The sequence below is a fragment of the Heteronotia binoei genome, chromosome 9 (genome assembly GCF_032191835.1).
Source record: "Heteronotia binoei isolate CCM8104 ecotype False Entrance Well chromosome 9, APGP_CSIRO_Hbin_v1, whole genome shotgun sequence".
NCBI lineage: Eukaryota > Metazoa > Chordata > Lepidosauria > Squamata > Gekkonidae > Heteronotia > Heteronotia binoei.
In genome coordinates, this window is record NC_083231.1 from 29,255,248 (window position 1) to 29,274,531 (window position 19,284).

Here is a 19,284-nt window from a genome sequence, read left to right on the forward strand (position 1 = left end):
CCTTAATCTTTTACATTATTTGCCTTAAAATTGAATGCCACACAGCAGAATTAAAGAAGATGAAAAGCCTTCATCTGAAAAGAGGATGTAGCTGCACTTTGAAAGGCAGCCTCTTCCCCTTATTCTCTCTAAGCACTCTGCCTCAGCTAAGACCAGACATGTACAGAAGCAGCCTTCCATGTACACTTCTCTGCCTGGGCAAGGATCCACATACACAAATGTGCTGGGTACACGAGATTAAAACAGTGATTTTGTTCTAGTTAACTGGAAATCAACAAGAGCAGGCTTCTTTCTGCTGCACCAGCCATTGTCCCCCTATGTTGCCTTAGTTCTATTTTATTTAGAATATTTCTGTGCCACCTCTTTAGAGTCCTGCAATATTCAAACACAAGCTATTAAAATATTCTACTGCTTCTTGGCCCCTGACCTGGATTGCCCAGGCAAGCCTGATCTTGTCAGATCTCAGAAGCTAAGCAGAGTCAAGTCTAGCAAGTACTTGGATGGGAGACCTGCTTGGAATACCAACAATCAGGAGGGCATAGGCAGGCTTTATTCAACTTCCTTTCTGAATAACCCCCATGCCTCCAGTAGGGGTCAGTCACCAGAGGTTGCCATGACTTGCAGGTGCATACACACACACACACCCAATTCCAAAGAAGAAAATATTCCACTGCATCTCCTCTGTTCTCATATTTCCCATCATGCTGCTTAAGTCACCTGTGCAAAGACTAATATGAAAAGGTGATCCGTGGGCAATATCCAGGAATCTTCAGATACCTGTCACATCTGTGTAATAAGTGTCAGATGAGCAAATTGGCTGTTGCCTTAATCTGCTTCTGCCCAAAAACTGACAAGCTGCAGAAGAATTGAGCATTGCCTCCTCCTACCACTCATCCTTCATGAGACTGACTAATCCTTGGAAAGTTGCACATTGTACATTATTTTACATTACTTCATGTAAAACTGGGGTTTAGCAGAGGTTTATTTAGATTTTATTTAGCTAATATCTTCTCAGTGGACTGAGATAGTGGGAATATATACATCTGTTTTATTTTCACAGTGGCACTCACACAAATGGCACCTGGGTGGTGAAGGGGGAAACACTGGCCTTGTCTCCTGGCTTCTCTGGCAACTAGCTCTTCCTTGCACAAATCTCAGGCTCAAGATTTTTTCTAGTCCACTGATAAACCATCCTAAACAATTTAGTGTCTTTGGTAATGTAGCTTACCATGTTTCTTGTTCTGTCTGTACCTCAGTGCTCATTCTCTGCATCCTCCATTGTTGCACCACTTCCTCTCCATATCTATAGCCTGTTGGGCTTGCCTCCATTCTCCCTCATTTCCCCCATGCATCTGTATCTTTTCACCCATATTGCCTGTAATTGTTGCCAGATTTTCAACACGCACCAAGTTAATAAAGGCTGTTTACAAACTGATTCTTATCCAAGAACCTGGGAAAGAAGACGGGTGGGATTGCTTTCTTGTGGGTTTTGTCTCAGTGTTCGGCAAGACTTTTATGGGTGTAGCAGTGGAGTGGGAGGGGGGGATGGATTCTCAATTCACCTACCTGGATTGGGGGAGTGTGTGTGTCAAGTGCTGTCAAGTTGCTTCTAACTAGGTGACTCTGAATTAATGATCTCCAAAACGTGCTATCATTATCAGCCTTGCTCAACCGAGAGCCAGTTTGGTATAGTGGTTAAGAACGTGGACTCTAATCTGGGAGAACCAGGTTTGATTCCACACTTTTCCACATGCAGTTGCTGGTGTGACCTTGGCCCAGTCACAAGTTCTCTCAGCTGTTCTCTGAAGAGCAATTCTTGAAAGAACTCTCTCAGCACCACCTACCTCACATGGTGTCTGTTGTGGGAAGGGGAAGGAGATTGTAAGTCACTTCGAGGCTTTGAGTGAAGTCTGGGGTATAAATCAAGTCTCTTCCTTTCTTGTAAACAGAGGACATGGCTTCCTTGATTTAATTAATCCATCTCATGCTGTGTCTTCCTCTTTTCCTTCTGCCTTCATATTTTCCTAGGATCATTGTATCTTCCAGTGATGCTTGTCTTTTCATAATGTACCCAAAGAACAATATAGCCTCTAGTTGTTTTAGCTTGATCTTGGTCATCAGTGACATTCTTACACTGCAGAATCTGTTCTAGTTCCTTCATGGCCTCCCTTCCCCAGTCTTAATCTCCTGCTGATTTCTTGGTTGCAGTCCTTCTTGTTGATGATGGAGCCAAGGAATGAAAAAAAAATCTTAATCTAAGTTTATTCATTGTCAGCCTTAGAAGTTGTGTAGTTCCCCAGTAGTTATCTTCTTGGTGTTTCACTGTAAACCTACTTTGGCATTTAAACTTTCAGTAGTTGTTGAAGTCTTCAGTGCTTTCTGCCAGTAATGTGGTGTTCTCTACAGATCCCAAAATTGGTAATGTTTCTATGAAAGACCCCTGCTTCTTTACTGTGAGGAAGATTTCCCTGCCAAAATCTGTTCATCGCTCTGCCCCTTGGTAGCATATGTTAATGAAAGAATTATAACTTTCTGCAGGTCCCACCCTGTGATAGGGAAGTTATTTTGCTTTTGCCCGGACCAGAGATTTATTGGAGCTAAGCAGGAGCTCTCTTGTAATCCCCATTGTAAATGGCACTTGACACCAAGTAAAGTTAAAACAGGAATGATGAGCTTATCAAACAGGCACAGTTGAGTTAGGAAAAAGCAGGGGATGAAAAACTGAGGTAAATTTTGGTGGTTATACAAATTATAATATTTTGAACAGGCAACATAATATAGTTGAAGCTTTTTTTATTTTTTAGAGATTCAGTTCTTAACTTTGAGAGGTATGTTTGTCCTGGAGGTTTCTTTCTGCAACAATATGTCTTAATAAAGTTTCATATATCTTATTTTTCTGAAAGTTAGCAGTTTCTTCCTGTATTTAAATGCTTCCCTTGTGGGATTACAACTTCCCTTTTGACTCTGGAGAGTCTAAAACCATTTCCCTTTTCACACAAACGAGGGTTCCCTTTGAGTTGAACCCACTGAATAACTGGATAAGAAATATCGTCCTCCTAGGAGCAAGAATCCTAGATTAGCAGTTTTAACCTGCTGTCTAGTCTCTTCTGTCAAACCTAAACCCAGTTTTGGAGGCTGTGAATAACTGGAATTCAACTAGGGCTGACTGCTTAGACTTTAAGTTCTAATTTCTGATATCACAATAATTGCAGCTCTGGACCATGAAGGGGTAGCTGGCCATGTTCTCATATATAATTGCAAGCTGATGCTAAGGGATCTGCCAATAATGATTTTTTTAATATAAAATTCCGGGGAGAGTTGGGACCTGGGACCTTATTTATTTTCAAAGATTTAATGACATCTAAGATTTTGTTGGAAGTGATCAGGCTGTCCAAAAAGGCTTTATGTTCAGAAGATAGAGATTCAGCACAAGGATGCATTGTAAAAAATTGCTCCAATTTGACTGGTGATATTGGTTTCACTTTATAAAGCAACCGCTAGAATTCTAAGAAAGTGCAAGAGATGTCTTTGGACTTGAAATGTGAGACCCCGAATTTATCCTTTAAGTGTAGTGATGACTTTTATTCTCTTTTCTGACAAATCCAATGAGCTAGATATTTAAGATCTCTAGGCAAATTATGCCAAAATTTTTGTTTAAAAAACAATATATTTTTTTAATTTGCAACATATCTGACAATTCTAATTTTCTTCGTTCGTTTAGAATGCACTTATATTTTTTCTTGCTGCCAGAGTTTTTATATATTGAATCTAGATTTTTTTAAAATGGAATCTAGTAAATGTGACCTCACTTTTTGTTTTTGTCATTTCAGGAAAGCAGATTTAGAGATTATGAAACCTCATAGCAGTGGTTTCAGTGCATCCCATATCATTGCAGGAGAGGATTCATCTGAAGTATTTTCTACAAGAGTTTTCAAATCGTTGTTTAAGATCAGTTGTCATTTCAATATTTTTCAATAAAGAGTTGTCTAGAGACCAGTGCAATGGTTTGTTCAAGTCAGTGGACAATGATAACATAAATCAACCCAACAATGGTCAGGCCATTGTTGAGAGCCATCTGGGTTGAATGGATCTTGTTCAGCAGTAAAGGAGAAGCTAATATGTAGTCTATACGCATGTGTGTATTATGGTGTGTTGGGGGAAAAAATGAAATTCTTCTCATTTGGGTAAACATGCCTGCATGTATTTATAAGCTGGGAGTCATCCAAAAGTATAACCAACTTGGTATTTTTATGTTGTTTCCTCTTAGACTGTTTTTTGTATGAGAGGATTTGTCCAATTTGTAATCAGTTACACTGTTTTCAGTCTCCAATAAGCACCTCTCCTTCACGAAAAGCTTTTCCCAAGTTGTTTCTAGAAAAGGAAGTTGTTCTGTGTTTGGGGCATACATTGACGCAATGTGTTACTAATGTATTCTCAAGTCTGCCTTTACAAAAAGAAATCTACCAGGTGGATCAGCCAATGCTGAATATGAGCAAAGCCATGTACATTTTGAAATGATGGCAACCCCTCTTGATTTGAATTGCCCTTAGCCTGAAATTGAAATTTGGAGGATGCAAAAAGGGGTTGAGGGAGATTTGTCATGCATCTCTTGCATCTGGATTCAGTTTAGATAGCTGGAAATATATTCTTTATGTTTAATAACATTGTTAAGCCCGTGGATATCATACGAAACAACTGTGAATCACAGTTGATAGTATTATTCTGCATCATAATCAATCTAATATAAAATTCCACTCCACAAACAAAGTCACCTATGTAAATGTTTTAAGATACCTCCAGGAAGAGGATGTAAGCAATGAGAGAATTTAATTCAACTAGAAAAGTCAAGCCAGTATTTGCTGTGGCACAAAAGTTAATAGTTAACAGAACACAATGCACTTTTTATAAAAATCGTGAGGTGTGATAAAGTGGAAGAGAGAATAAATAATAATAATAATTATTATTATTATTATTATTATTTAGAAACCTATAGTGAAATACATATAAGAACATAAGAGAAGCCATGTTGGATCAGGCCAACGGCCCATCAAGTCCAACACTCTGTGTCACACAGTGGCAAAAAATTTTATGTACACACATACACTGTGGCTAATAGCCACTGATGGACCTGTGCTCCATATTTTTATCTAAACCCCTCTGTATGTATGTATGTATATGTAAAATCACTGTAGCTCTATAGCAGGGATGGCCAAACTTGCTTAACATAAGAGCCACATAGAATAAATGTCAGATGTTTAAGAGCTGCAAGACATGAATGTCAGATGTTTGGGCGCCACAAGACAGGAAAGGAAGGCAAATAGATGAGGGAGGGTGGTTGAGGTAGAAAGAAAGCAACTTTAATTTTAAATGCATTCTCCAAGCTGTTGGCTAGCTTGGCTTGGATAAATGATTTAAAGAGAGAAATGCCTTCTCCAAGCCAACCAATGGGGCAGTGGGGGCTTCAAAAACCACATAATATGTGTAAAAGAGTCACATGTGGCTCCCGAGCCACAGTTTGGCCACCCCTGCTCTGTAGATTTGAATCAGCACCAGACCAAAAAGAAAAAGGATAAAAATTCATGATATACATATGAATTAAGCCAAACCAATGAATTGTAAAAGCTACTGTGCTTACCAGGCTCCTCTTCTAGTGTCGTTTATAACAGTAAATTAATTTAACAAAATTACTATCAGTTAGCTAGCCCTATAGATGAAAATCAGTCTTATTAAGACAGCATCACCTCTTAATATGAAGTAATTCAATGAACACTAAAAACAATTGGTAATATTGTTACAAACACATAACAGGTGGCTTTAAGAATGCAAGACAAGAATAAGAAACACCTGAATGCAGGTTCTGCTCCTTAGAGCACAGACAGTACCTGTAAATGTTGATTTCCATTCCATTGCTCTTCCCCACTTTTTCTTCCTTTTTTTAACTTTGTATGGAACACAAAAAAGGTAAAAATAAAATTTTAAAAACAGCACTATTGCATTTAATGAACTTTAATTGCCTTTTAGATCACACTTTATTAAAAACCTAACCTCTGTAACCCACCCAACCCTTCCCCAACTTTCCCCCAGAGAAAGAAATACAGATATCAAAGGATATCACAGAAATAATTTTTGTTCACACAGGTGTATATGAAAGTTGTGTTTCTATCCTGTTTTATACTATATTAATCTGTACTTTATTTTTATGCCAATAAAGGCTGACTTGACATGATATCATATCACTACAGAGATAACAATCTTATAAACAAACTAAAATCAATGACAATAGATAGTATGAGAAGCTTCAGCATAATAATAATAAGGGACTCTAGATCTCCTTTTGAGAACAATCTCAAAAAGGAGAGTGAGGAAACACTATTCACCACCTCTAATATAGCAGATCAAAACTAAGGAAAGCAAAAGCGTGGAATGTCACCCCCCTATATATTTACAAAGGCATGATAATATATTTCCCAACAACTAATTTGTGATGAATTTTAACTAAGACATATTGAAGTAGATATGATAGAGTATACTTTTAAGCATGTGGACCTGCAGACAGGCGAATGGAATTCTGTGGCCCCTGAGTGGGAGTGGTGTTAAAGGTAAGTTTATGTTTATAACTCTTCTTGTCTAGGTTCATCAGTTACTGAAAGCTGAGCTGATGGAGAGCGTAACGAATCCAGATTGAAAGGCCAAAGGAGCACACCATTATGTTGAACGCACCATTAGCTTAGCAGGGGCTACCCAGCAATGTTTTATGTCTGCCGAACATAGCTGTGTAGTGATTGGTTTTAACTCTCATCATAGGTAGACAACTTCCCCAGGGAGATCTGGATATACCTTGAATTTAAGATCAGAATATATAAGATGACCATGTTTACAGACTTCATGCAAGATTTTGTGTTGAGTTTTGGAGTAAAAATAGTGGCTGTAACACCCCTGGGTCCACGTCTGTTAGGATTTGTTAGCTGAACAACTCTGTACACTTTCAGTATGAGGGGTGAGATGTCGTCCTCCAGATGCAGCACAGAGGTAAGCCAGTTACCAATAAAAATAGAGACTTCTTTTTGTTCTTCCACATTCTCTTGGAAGCCTCTGAATTTCAATTTCATCTGATGTACCCCCATTTCAAGTGAGAGCACTTGGTACCGCAAATTAGTTTTGTCAGATTAAAGTATTTGAGTTTCTTCCTGAGTCATTTGTGACAGTTCCATTGCCACATCTGCTTTTAAATCGACCTCCTTCAGAGATTGTTGTATTTTCTCCAGTTGAAGTTGAATTGGATCTAAGAATGATTTCATTTTGAGTATCTTAGTTTCCATTTCAACCATAGCCTGCAAGAGCTTCGTTCCCCCCTGCCCTCTTCTTGTGCCATCTTAGTTGAATCTAAGATTTCAGGTTTTCACGGCTGGTAACATCATTAGGGATTGTAGAATCTTTCAGGCTCAAGTGCTGTGTTCTATTGGAGAAAGTTTTTCTTCCAGACGTTTCGTTCTCAGCTGCGGAGAACATCCTCAGTGGCGTTGCAGCCGGAGCAGGCACTCTGACCTTCTTGGCTGCTGTGCATTGAGTGAGGCCAGGGCTGCTGGAGAGCTGCTATTTCTAGGCTGGAGGGGGTGTGGTGAAAGGGCAATAGGTTTGTGGATGTGCCCATTGTTTGGTGGGGCTTCCTGGAAGGGTAGTGATAAGGAAACTGGCTGTTGAATGTGACCATTGTTCTGTGTTAATTGCTGGGAGGGTTGGAAGGGGTGTGAAGAAAAGGAAGATGGTTGTTGATTGTGCTGATTGTTCTGTGGAATGTACTGGTTGTTCTGTGAAATTCAGAACTGGTTGTTCTGTAAATTGCAGAAATTCACAGGGATCAGGTGTGGGTTCTTTGGGACCTCCCAGGCAGACCCTTACCAGAGTGATGGCAGTCAGTAGAAGGCCCTCCCTGGCCCCCTGCTTGTGACAGAGGCATTAACTCCTAATCTCCCAGTTCTCCAGTTGGTGCACTAAGCTTCCAGGTTTGGGAGGTCAATTTGTCACAGTTTTTTCCACCAATTTTCATTCCACATTCATCTAAATCTAATCCAGTTTTCTTTATGATATGTTCTACATATAGATTGAAGACAGCATCCTGATCTGACACCTTTGCCGATTGGAAAGCATCCCGTATTTCCCCATATTCTGTCCTAACAGTAGCCTCTTCTCCAGAGTTCAGACTGTGCATCAAAACACAAAACAATCATATGTTGTGGCACACTAACTTGTTTTAAGACCAGCCATAGCATTTCATGATTTACTCAGTCACAAGCTTTGTTATAGTCCATGAAACACAGATTGACTTACCGTACTTCTGAAATTCTCTGGGATGCTTCCATAAGCAACACAACTTTGCTCTCATAAGCAACACAATCTCTAGGGCTTCTTCCTTTTCTGACTCCAGCTTGAGCATCTGGCATTTCCTGTTCCATATATGGTAACTACCTTTGTTGCAAGATTTGACCATCACTTTACACATGTGAGAAATTAATGTGATGGTCTGATAGTTGCTGCAGTCTTTGATGTCTCTTTTTGGAATTGGATTATAAATTGGGCATTTCCTTTCTGTGGGCCATTGATTGGTTTTCCATATTTATTAAAATTGTGTGTGTGTGTGTGACAACATTCAACTTTTAATAAATAATTTCCACTGCATGATACCATAGCATGCTAGGCACATTCTTGTCTAATTTTGTATAAGACATCAGCAAACACTATTTTTGGATGTTGCACAGCATGCTGTCTAGCATTGGATAGTTGCACCTTCCACTTAAAATGATTTCCAGCTGGGTAGTTTTGCTTCTTCCAAATAGAAAAGTATGAGAGGCCAATAATTATTGTAAATGGAAAAATAAGAACATGAGTGACAATAGAAAGTGGATCTAACAACATTAGAGTAGCAGCTGGAGTCACTAGCAGGCAACAAAGAATACACTTCAGCTATTTTAAGTGCAATCTGCTGGCTAGATAGAATTTGAGAACATGGAAGAAGAAAACTGTGGGAATTCAGCCACTTGCAGGTTGCCTAAAATGAGAAAGTGATTAAAATGTGGAATTCGCTGCTCGAGGATGTAGTGATGACCACAGGAATAAGCAGTTTTAAAAGGGGATTAGATGGACTCGTGGAGTAGGCTACTAGGCACTGTGACTGAGCGGAACCTCCACATTCGGAGGCACTCTTCCTCTGAATCCCAGGCAACATCGGGAAGGCCTCAGCTTATGTGCCTTGTTGTTGGCCCTCCAGGGAAACTGGTTGGCCACTGTGTGAGACAGGATGCTGGACTAGATGGACCAGTGATTTACTCATTTACAGCAGGGCTCTTCTTATGTTCTTAATGCCCAAGGTGGTGGTGGGGGGGAGATGTAGAGGACACTCAGATCACTAGCAAATTAAGAGACCCCTTATTACAACATCCTCACCACAGTCCTCTGAGGTAGGCGAGGCTGAGATTGTGTGACTAGCCCTAAGGTCACCAATCCTTAGCTCCCACCATGACCAAGTGCAAACTGGAGAATGGGTCTGCTGGATCTTAAGCGGAGACTCTACGCACTGCCCCAGGCTGGCTCTGCCTTCTTAACTCCTTGGACTAGCCATCAATGTTCCAACACTTTTACCAATGCTGGTCTCTACCAATACTGGAGTAGCCTTCGCAAGCACACGCCCACACCTTGGGATCAGCTACAAGGCCAAACTTTAGAAACCTCCTGATTTGTGCTGGGCAGTCAATCCTCAGATCAGGGGTGGCCAAACTGTGGCTCGGAAGCCACATGTGGCTCTTTCACAGATATTGTGCGGCTCTCCAAGCCCCTCCACCCCGTCTTCCAGCTTGAAGAAGCGTTTCTCTCTTTAAATCAGTTGGTGGCTTGGAGAATGCACTTAAAGTTAAAGTTGTTTTCTTTCCACCTCTCCCTCCCCCCAGTTATTTGCCTCCCTCCCTCCTTGTCTTGTGGCTCTCAAACATCTGATGTGTATTGTGTGTGGCTCTTTCATTAAGCAAGTTTGGCCATCCCTGCTTCAGATTGTGCCTCGATCCCAACCAAGGCTGAGCCTATTTACCACCCCCAGCCGCCGCCGCCTTCTCCACTTGAGGCTGCGGTGAGAGAGCGAGCATGTGATCTCCTGCATTGAATTGGCTGGCTGTGCTCGCTTTGCCATGGTGTGGCAGCAACGGGGAGAGCAATGGAGGCTGTTTGAGAGACGGGGCTGGGCTGCTGCTTCTGCTTGGCTGGATTCATCGCAAGAGGGAAAACCCAGCCCAGTTCCTCATTGCCAAGCCAAGCATCACACCCAGGTAGGACTTTGGCGTGCCGGGGTCTCTTTGGCGTCCACCCCGCCCTTTCTTTCGTCTGCTTTTTTTAAAAGGATCGCCGGGGAGCAGAAGTTTGGGTCTCCGCTTCTCCCTCCCTTGCGGCTCTTCGTTTTCTGACCTTGTCAATTTCAGGCGTCTGTGAGTGCTGCTGCCAGCCGAAGTCTATTGTCGCGGGGGGAGGCCGGTAATTCCTGGGGGTCGTTTCGGCGTCCGGGTCTCCGTGCGTTTGCGTTAAAAGGGCTGGCGCCGCTTGCTGTCAATCAAATCGAAGGCAGGCATCAGTTTGGGCTCAAAAGATGGGTCTTTCTTCGGCATCAACGTGAGGCAGCTGGGAGGAAAGGGGGGGGGGGAATCCGATAGAGCGATTTGGGCAGGTTTAAAGAAGAACCGGCGACGTTGGCAAGGGTTGCTCTGGCCGTATTTTTCTATATTCCCATTTCATCCATCACTAACCCTTCTGGGTTAGCATTTCCTTGGCATTCATGTTCCTCGCGACGAACTCAGAGGGGCAGGAGGAGCGAGAGATTACTTTTGTTCCACGCTTTATTACTACTTTGGTCCCCCACCACCACCACCTCGCCTTTTCGTGGAGTGGCATTGCTTTGTCTAGCCTTCTCTAAAGCCATTTCTCAGAAAGCCCCCTGGCCCCTTGTTTTAATGAGCCGTGAAATGTGTAAATTGTCATGGTCCAAGGATTATAAATAATATGGTTGTCAGTGCGCTTTTCTCCGCCCCCCCCCCCCCGGTGAACTCAAGATTAGACAACTAAGATCTCCTCGTCTTGGCTCGTCCCTCCTTTAATTTTAAAATTCCTTTCCATCCCAAATAATAGCAAACATCTGAACGGTATAGATAGCTACACCGGATTCTCGAAGCGGAAGAGATGATTAAAAGGAAAATGTTAATGTGCTTGGGCGGGGGGGGGGGGGTTGGGTGGGGGAAGATCCCGCTTGAAGAGATCATCCTCTTAAGGGGTTAAAGGAAAACTGGAAACCACAACAGGACATGTTGAAATTTTAATAGGGTTAACAATAGTGCCGCTGTAACTGAGCCGGTGGGGGCGGGGAAAAGGTTGGGAGACGGGAGATGCCAATTACAATGCAGACTGCCAGCTGCAACGCCAATGAAGCAGTTATTTCGTGTGGCGCTCGCGCTTCTCTTCCCCAAAGATAGCCCAAGTAGTGTTCTAGCGATAAGGGCTGCGGTAGATTTCCTTTTATTTCACAAAAAAAAATCTATCAATATTGGATACTAATTAATAGTAATATAACGTGAATCATTCTGAAAACACTGGTACTACCAGTACAAAAAAAAAAAAAAAAGATGGGGAGATATTTTGCCAAATATGAAGCTAGGGCTTTTAAAATAATTGTAAGCAGCCTGCAAAAAAAGTATGCTCAGGGACAATCACAAAGGAGCTGCTGGTGGTGTATGTGTTAGGTATCTGAGTCTGTCCCACCTACCATACCGTCTAAACACATTTTGACCCAACCTCATGTGAAACGGTGGGCAAGAATCCACAGCTATAGAAGTCCCTGATTGAAAAACACAGCATATTAACTCGGAGTATTGGGATAATATTGTGAACATTTGAGATAAACCTGTAGTCTGGAATCCAGAGAACTATTGTAGGTGTGTCTAATGGGATTTTTGACTCCTTCCCTTGTGCCATATTTTTTGTTGTGGTTGTTGATATTTCTATCCTGGTCTTCTTCCCACAGAGAACCACTCTGATATAATTTAGACAAACCAATTAAAAAACTATTTGACTCCAGCATCTTGGGTGGGTCTGGATCCCCCAGCCCAGCTCATTCAGGACCACATGCTGTGAGCCATGGGTCAGAAGATCTGGGGTTTGGTGCTGAGATCCAGATTCCAGTTTGGTGTAGTAGTTAAGTGCGTGTACTCTTATCTGGAGAACCAGGTTTGATTCCCCACTCTTCCACTTACAGCTGCTAGAATGGCCGTAGCTCTCACAGACGTTGTCCTTGAAAGGGCAGTTTCTGTCAGAGCTCTCTCAGCCCCACCCACCTCACAGGGTGTCTGTTGTGGGGGAGGAAGGTAAAGGAGATCCTGACTGCTCTGAGATTCAGAGTACAGGGCAGGATATAAATCCAATATCTTCTTCTTCTTCTGGTCATGCCCAGGCATAAATACCTGAAACAGAGCAGGGCACAGAACCTTGGCCCAGATCTCACCCAACTGTCAGAAATGTTTCCAGACTTCCTGTTCTGCTCAGCTTCAGTAATTTGGAACTACCTTCCAAACTCCTGTTTAAGAAACTCAAGGCAAAATTCCTTTGGTGAATGAAACTAGAAGTCCACTTCTGGGCCTCCTCCATTCATTAGCTGTTTCTGTTACTGTCCACATCAGAAGCTTCTCTACCCCCAAAGTATTAACATCTTACTGCTAAGCAAGACGTGTGTGGTTCCTCTTGCTTCTGGTGCATTAGAAACAGTGGCTGCTGGAAACTACAGTAGTTTTTGACTTACATGGTGTAATCCTTCGGAAGATTTGGTGGATGTGTTTTGCCAGTTCTGACTGGCTATTGTGATTAGAGTTACAAAGCACAAACTGTCTAGTAGTGGCCCAGTACAGCTGGTTCTCCATCCAAGTTATGCAGCTTGGGCTGGCTTCCTCTGGGTCAATGATACCATGGGAGGAGAACATAGTCATTGTTTTTACTCAGGCTAGCTCTCATGGGAGAAGACAATTTGTGGCGTACTTTCTTGGAGCAACTAAATACCTTGAATCAGTCATTGGCCCCAAGGGGAAAAATGCAATAATTTTCTAGGTACTATTGTTATATTTAGGAAAATAAAGTATGTGCTCTGGCTCACAGAAGTCAATGAGACTTTAATGTGAGTATAAGAGGAGCCCTAATACATTATATCAAAGATCTATCTGGTCAACATACTCTTTTGATCAGTGAGCAGCAAGGTGGCTCCAGAAAGATAAGATGCCAAAGGTGTCTCTTGCTCTTTGCTTCCTAGCCACTGGTTTTGAACCTTGAGGTTCTGTTGAGCTCTCCTTGCTAATAGTAGTTGATAGCCCTGTAATCCATGCTACTGGATCCTCTTTTAAAGCTATCTAAGCCAGTGGTGATTACCACATCTTATGGCAGTAAGTTCCATAAGTTAACTGTTCATTGTGTGAAGAGGTATTTTATTGGCATTAATTTTCCTTTCTTAAACTAGAGTTATAGAGTTCAGAAAGGAGAAAACATTTCTCTTTATCTGCTGTGACTGCCCTGTCCACTTTCCTCCCTCAGATGCAAGTTTTCCCCTCAATTTTTCTTTACTGACTGAACCACCCTAGTAATGTGTTTTCTTCTTTGCCGAAGAACTCTGGCTGTCCCATCCTGTCATGTATCATATTTTGGCTATTGACCAGGAACCTGAGGAAAGAATTGAGTTACCCCCTTTAACTTTAATGGCACTCGAGACATTTTTATATTACAAATTAACAAAATATTTTATTCAACATAGAAGGGAAAGGTCAGGTGAAATCAGGGGTAAAATTTCTGAGGTAAATCAGTATAGATAACTTTGAGGTAAAATCAGTACATGCACAGACTTTAGCTCTTATGTTTCCGGCTAATGATAATTTCTTAAGCTTTTCACAATGACTTAAATCTTTATGTTGAAAGGCTTTTGTTCCAGTGTTTCCCAAACACTCCAGCACACATTGGGCATTTTCGCACTCACCTTCAGCCGGCGCGACCCCCCTCTTCACCGCACAGGATCTGCGCGGATTTCGCACTAAACGCCGCGGAGCAGCTGAAGAGCCGGAAACTCCCGGCGCAAAAGCTGCGCAAACGGAAACTGCTTTTTGGCGGTTTCCGTTTGCGCCGCAAAAGCGCTGGGAGTTTCCGGCTCTTCCGGCTGCTCCGCGGCGTTTAGTGCGAAATCCGCGCAGATCCTGTGCGGTGAAGAGGGGGGTCACGCCGGCTGAAGGTGAGTGTGAAAACGCCCTTTGAGTATTCTCTAACTCTTTTGGTTTCCAGATGGCTGGTACACTCTTTCCAGTACCCAAACCTCTTGAGACTCTAATACCCATCTTGAGTTTTTAACTGACTCTTAAGGTCTGTATAATATAGTGGGTTCTATGCAATGATGCGGTGAGGTGGTAGTGATCATAGCTCTTTTATTGAATACAGCATAGGATAGGGCTGCCTCAAAAGACTGAAGACTGGGCCAATAGGGCCAACTACGTATATACACATACAAAGTTCCCGTGCTAGCATGCTATTGGACCATTAAAACCAGCAGGGGGCTCATGACTGGAGGAGGGCAGCAGGAACTTGGATCCTACTGCCTATTGTTCCTTAGTCCCCAAGCTCAGTCCTACAGGCTCCAATGAGCCAGGCAAGAACTCCATATAATAGATACAATTCCAACCACATATACAACAGTCTCTAAAGGCAATTTCTAACCACACCAGACTAGGGATCTCTACACTCATCAGAGCTAACTCCCTGTTTGACTGGGTAGGATATTTTCTTCTCTCTCTCTAGAACATGGGTCCTCAAACTTTTTAAATAGGGGGCCAGTTCACTGTCCCTCAGACTGTTGGAGGGCCGGACTGCCGTTACTGTACAAGGCCGTGGGCCGTCAGTTCTCCGTCTTCTGCATCTCTCTCCCTTCCCCACACCACACACCCCGGCCTGGGAACTCACCTCACCTCGGTATCACCTCACACTCTGTCTCCGCCGCCTCATCCCAGTGCTGGAAGTGTGCGTTGCTAACGCGAGTTTAGGTCGAACGTCACTTCCGGTCTGATTTTGCCATAACCCGGCGGGCCGCATAAACATCCTCAGCGGGCCATAGTTTGAGGACCCCTGCTCTAGAAGATCTATCCCCTTTTCTTGGCCTGAATGGGAGCCTCCTTCTAACTACCCACTCATCCTTGCCAACTTCCCACTGTTTATTATTTATTTATTACTTTAAATTTCTATCCCGCTCTCTCTGCAAGCCCTGTCCTACACAGAGAGCTCCTCCTGGGCTGTTGTGTTCAGAACTTTCAAGACTGTCAGGTGCTTCCCTGACAGTCCTGGGCAGAGTCAGGATGGTCAGCAAGGTGCTCACTTGTGTCTTGAAGGTCTGTGAAAGGGCTCGATCCTGTGTTAAACTACTCTCACTCAGGGCTGAATCTGAATTAATGCTCCTCCTCAGCATTCAGCTGCAAAGTCTCTCTCTGTCAACTGACGCTAACCATTCAGATCTCTTTGAGCAGCCTGTCACACAAGGCTCTTTGGCTTCTGTGAAGAATTAACTCTTCACAGTCCTTCAGCTGTTTGTACAGCACTTGTATGCTTTTAAAAAGTCCATTCTGTCAAACCTGCTTTCTCAATGTGGTGGAAAGTGCCTTCAATTTGCAGCTGATTTATGGATACTCAAGACGAGACATTCAGAGATGGTTTGCCATTGCCTGTCTCCCTGTCATGACCCTGGTATTCCTTGGTGGTCTCTCATCCAAATACTGGATAGGGCCTACCCTGCTTAGCTTCCAAAATCTGATGAGATCTGGCTAGCCTGTGCTATCCAAGACAGGGTGTTTTCTTAATATCATGCATTGTTTTATAAATTTCAGCCAGCCCTTTCCAGGTCATTTTTTCCATTAAAATCCTCTAACATGTCCTAGAGGGAAGGTTAGATACTCTAGCACCTTGATCCTTTGAGTGCTTTTACTTCATCTTTTCCATCTCTGCAATATTTTTTGTAGAAGAGGTAACAAGAAGTGATCTCCGTGGGTTGTATCCTATCACTCTACTCAGGTATGGGTGGTGTATACCATTGGTGCACGGTGAACTCTGTCAATGTGAGGTAAAGACCACTACCACCTTTGGTTCCTCTGCTGATCCACCACTCCTTGCCCCTTTAGCTGAGTCCTTATGATAGAATACAATCCGGTATTTCATTTCTCAGTCTAGTAAATTTTTAGCCTGCCCTTCCTCCAAGGAGCTTAAAATGACATACAGTGCTCTCACTTCCCCATTGTATTTTCACCGTGAGATGGGTTTGAGAGAGACAGGGAGAGAATGTGACTAGCTTGAGGTATAGTCAATGGAGTTGAACCTAGACTACCCAGATCCTTGTCAAACACTCTTACCACTGTACCTCAACAGCTTTCAATATGGCCACTTATTCGTATAGTGGCATCATAAGACACCCCTTGTGCAATGTTACCACACACTGAAGTGACATTTTCATTAAGTTAACCACCAGTGCTTAAAGATCTCTTTCCCGATAAGCCAGTGGGAATTCAGTCTGCAATGTAGACATAAAGTTCATTCATACACACAAATGTACATATATAAACATTTGCGTAGATTGGTTCGTAATTTCCATTTCATTGCCCAGTCACCCAATTTGGAAATATTCTCTCCCCCTCTCTCTGGAGTTCTTTGTGATTGGCTTGAGTTTTTAAAATTTCGAATCCAGGCAGGATAGATTCCGTTGCCTACTTTTGTTCTGCAAAAATTGCTTCCTGCTCTTTAATGAGCAGTCATCTTTGATGGATTGTGCCCATCTTTCTTGGAGTTCTAAACATTTAATTATTCATATTGATGAAATGGGGGAGTGGTGGAATTGTGCTGTATTTGTTAATATTTCTGAATGCTGGGTAGAGGTACCGTGCCTGGTTGAGCGATGAAATCGGGAGTGATATTATTCACACATGTCATTGCAGCTCATTAAGGTCACCTCTGCAGAGACAGCCAAGGGTGCAGCAGCGTGTGTATGAAATAGGCAGGTTATTTAGTTATCCATGTATTTCATTTGTGCTGTATTTAGTTCTTATACCCTGAAATCTAGGTCACTTTCCGTTTACGTGTGGGATACAGAAAGTGAGAAACAAGTGACCTACCCACTTTAAACTGTAGCTGATGCAGGGATTTGAAACCTGGTTTCCCAAGCAAAAGTCTGTCAATTGGATTACATATTAATGGGGAGTGTGAGCATCAGAGAAATGACTCCGGACAAAATCTGCAATGGTCTCTTCTGTGGGATGAGGGGCAAAGAGCAGATATTCCATGACAGGATGACTGGAAACTAATACAATTCATCGGACAGAGAGGGTTGGGAAATGTGCCATCTCTTTGATGAGTTAATGCCTCTCAGTTGGAGGGACCATGTTCTGGCAGGACCTGGCACCTAAATTGGCTAATCTTCAAGCCCATGTGGGAGGGGATCTGAAAAGGGAGCTACTGTTTGAGTATTCGACAAGGGATCAGATCAAGAAAGCTAGATGGATTCTGAGATGAACTTGCACAAATGGGCCAAGTATAGTCCTGAGAGTACACTATATATTCAAGCAGCCCACTTCCCACTATGGCTGGACCAGGTGTTCAAGGATTGCAAGTTAACTAGCCAGTAACCATTCTTTTGTGTTCCTTTACTTACTTAGCTGTACCTAGAACTATCTTGTAGTCACTCCATAAGTTTGTGCCTTGTAGTAATATAGCTGTTCAACTAAGGAGCCTTGCACAAATCCTTATAGCCACGACTGCTCCTTAGCACTGCCAGTTAGACTCCAGTGCTTGTTGTGAGAGCCAGTTTGGTGTAGCGGCTGTGCAGACTCTCTGATTACTGCAATGTTCTTTTGATTAGTTTGCCTGTCTCCCACATAACATGTCTAATTCTCAACATGGTCCCAACTGCAGCTCCTTAAATCTGTGGACTGAGACCATGGAAAGAAAGGAGATTGTTCTACAAACCTGGAGGAAATGCCAGGTTTGCAGACAAATCCGAAAACTTTTTTTTTTTTTAAAGGAGGTGAAGTTAAATCTCCCTCCCAAAGAACTTCACTGGCCCAGCTGTATCATGATAAGTGATGGAGAAGTAGGTGGGCAAGGAAAAGGTGCAAAAACTACTGGCCTCTGCTGCATGAGCTGCAGAAGCAGGTGATTGGGGGAGTAAGAAGTGCCCTCCTGCTATGTGATTTATAAAATATCTGGGAACACAGTAAGTAGCATGGATTGGGCAGACTTGTATGGAAGGACTTGTCATAGGGTTGCCAGGTCTGACTCAGGAAATATCTGGGGGTGCAGCCAGGAGACTTTGAGGGTGGAGCCAGGAGCAAGGGTGCGACAAGCATGACTGAACTCCAAAGGGAGTTCTGGCCATCACATTTAAAGGGACAGCACTCCTTTTAAATGCTTTCCTTCCATTGGCACCTTCTTTGGGGGCTCAAAGAATCGGACCCCCTGGTCCAATCTGTTTGAAACTTAGATGGTGTTTGGAGGAGAGGCACCAGACAACATACTGCAAATAAAGTGCCTCTACCTAAAAACACACACCACCCCCCAGAGATCCACAGATTGATTTGGGAACCAGTCTCCATAGGGTATAATGAAGTAACCAGCAAACATTCAAAAACACCCCCCTTACTTTCTAATAACCTTGAATGGGAGGGAGGGCCTTCAAACTGGGGGATCCCCTGCCCACAACTGGGGATTGGCAACCCTAGCTGCAGTGGAAGCAATTCAGGAGCAGAAGGAAGAGGAGGAACAGGAGCTGCTGAGGGGGGCCTCCAGCAAACCAGCGGAAGGATGAACTTTCAACACCCACCCACCCCCAAGTCTCATGGGTCCGCACTTGTCCTTTCTGGTTTCCTTTCACCCTTCACTCTGCCCATAAATCCCCTCCTTTCAACAACGTCACTGGCTCTCTCGCCACCTTCGGTTTGTGCTCTTCATTCTAGATGAACTTTAATCTCTCTGTAGTTTTCATACCATTTCTGTTGTTCTCCTGCTGCTCCCAACCTTAGGAAAGTGCTTCTCACTGAGAATTTATTGGTTCTTCTTTGTGTTCAGAAAACTTTCCTAAATCCTTTCTTTCTCTCATTTTTCCTAATTTGGCTGCCATTTCTGCTTCCTTGTTCTAATTTTCCTTTTGGGTTTCGCCTGACCTTTAAATCGTGAGTCTTTTATGTAGGGACTCTCTTTTCTTAC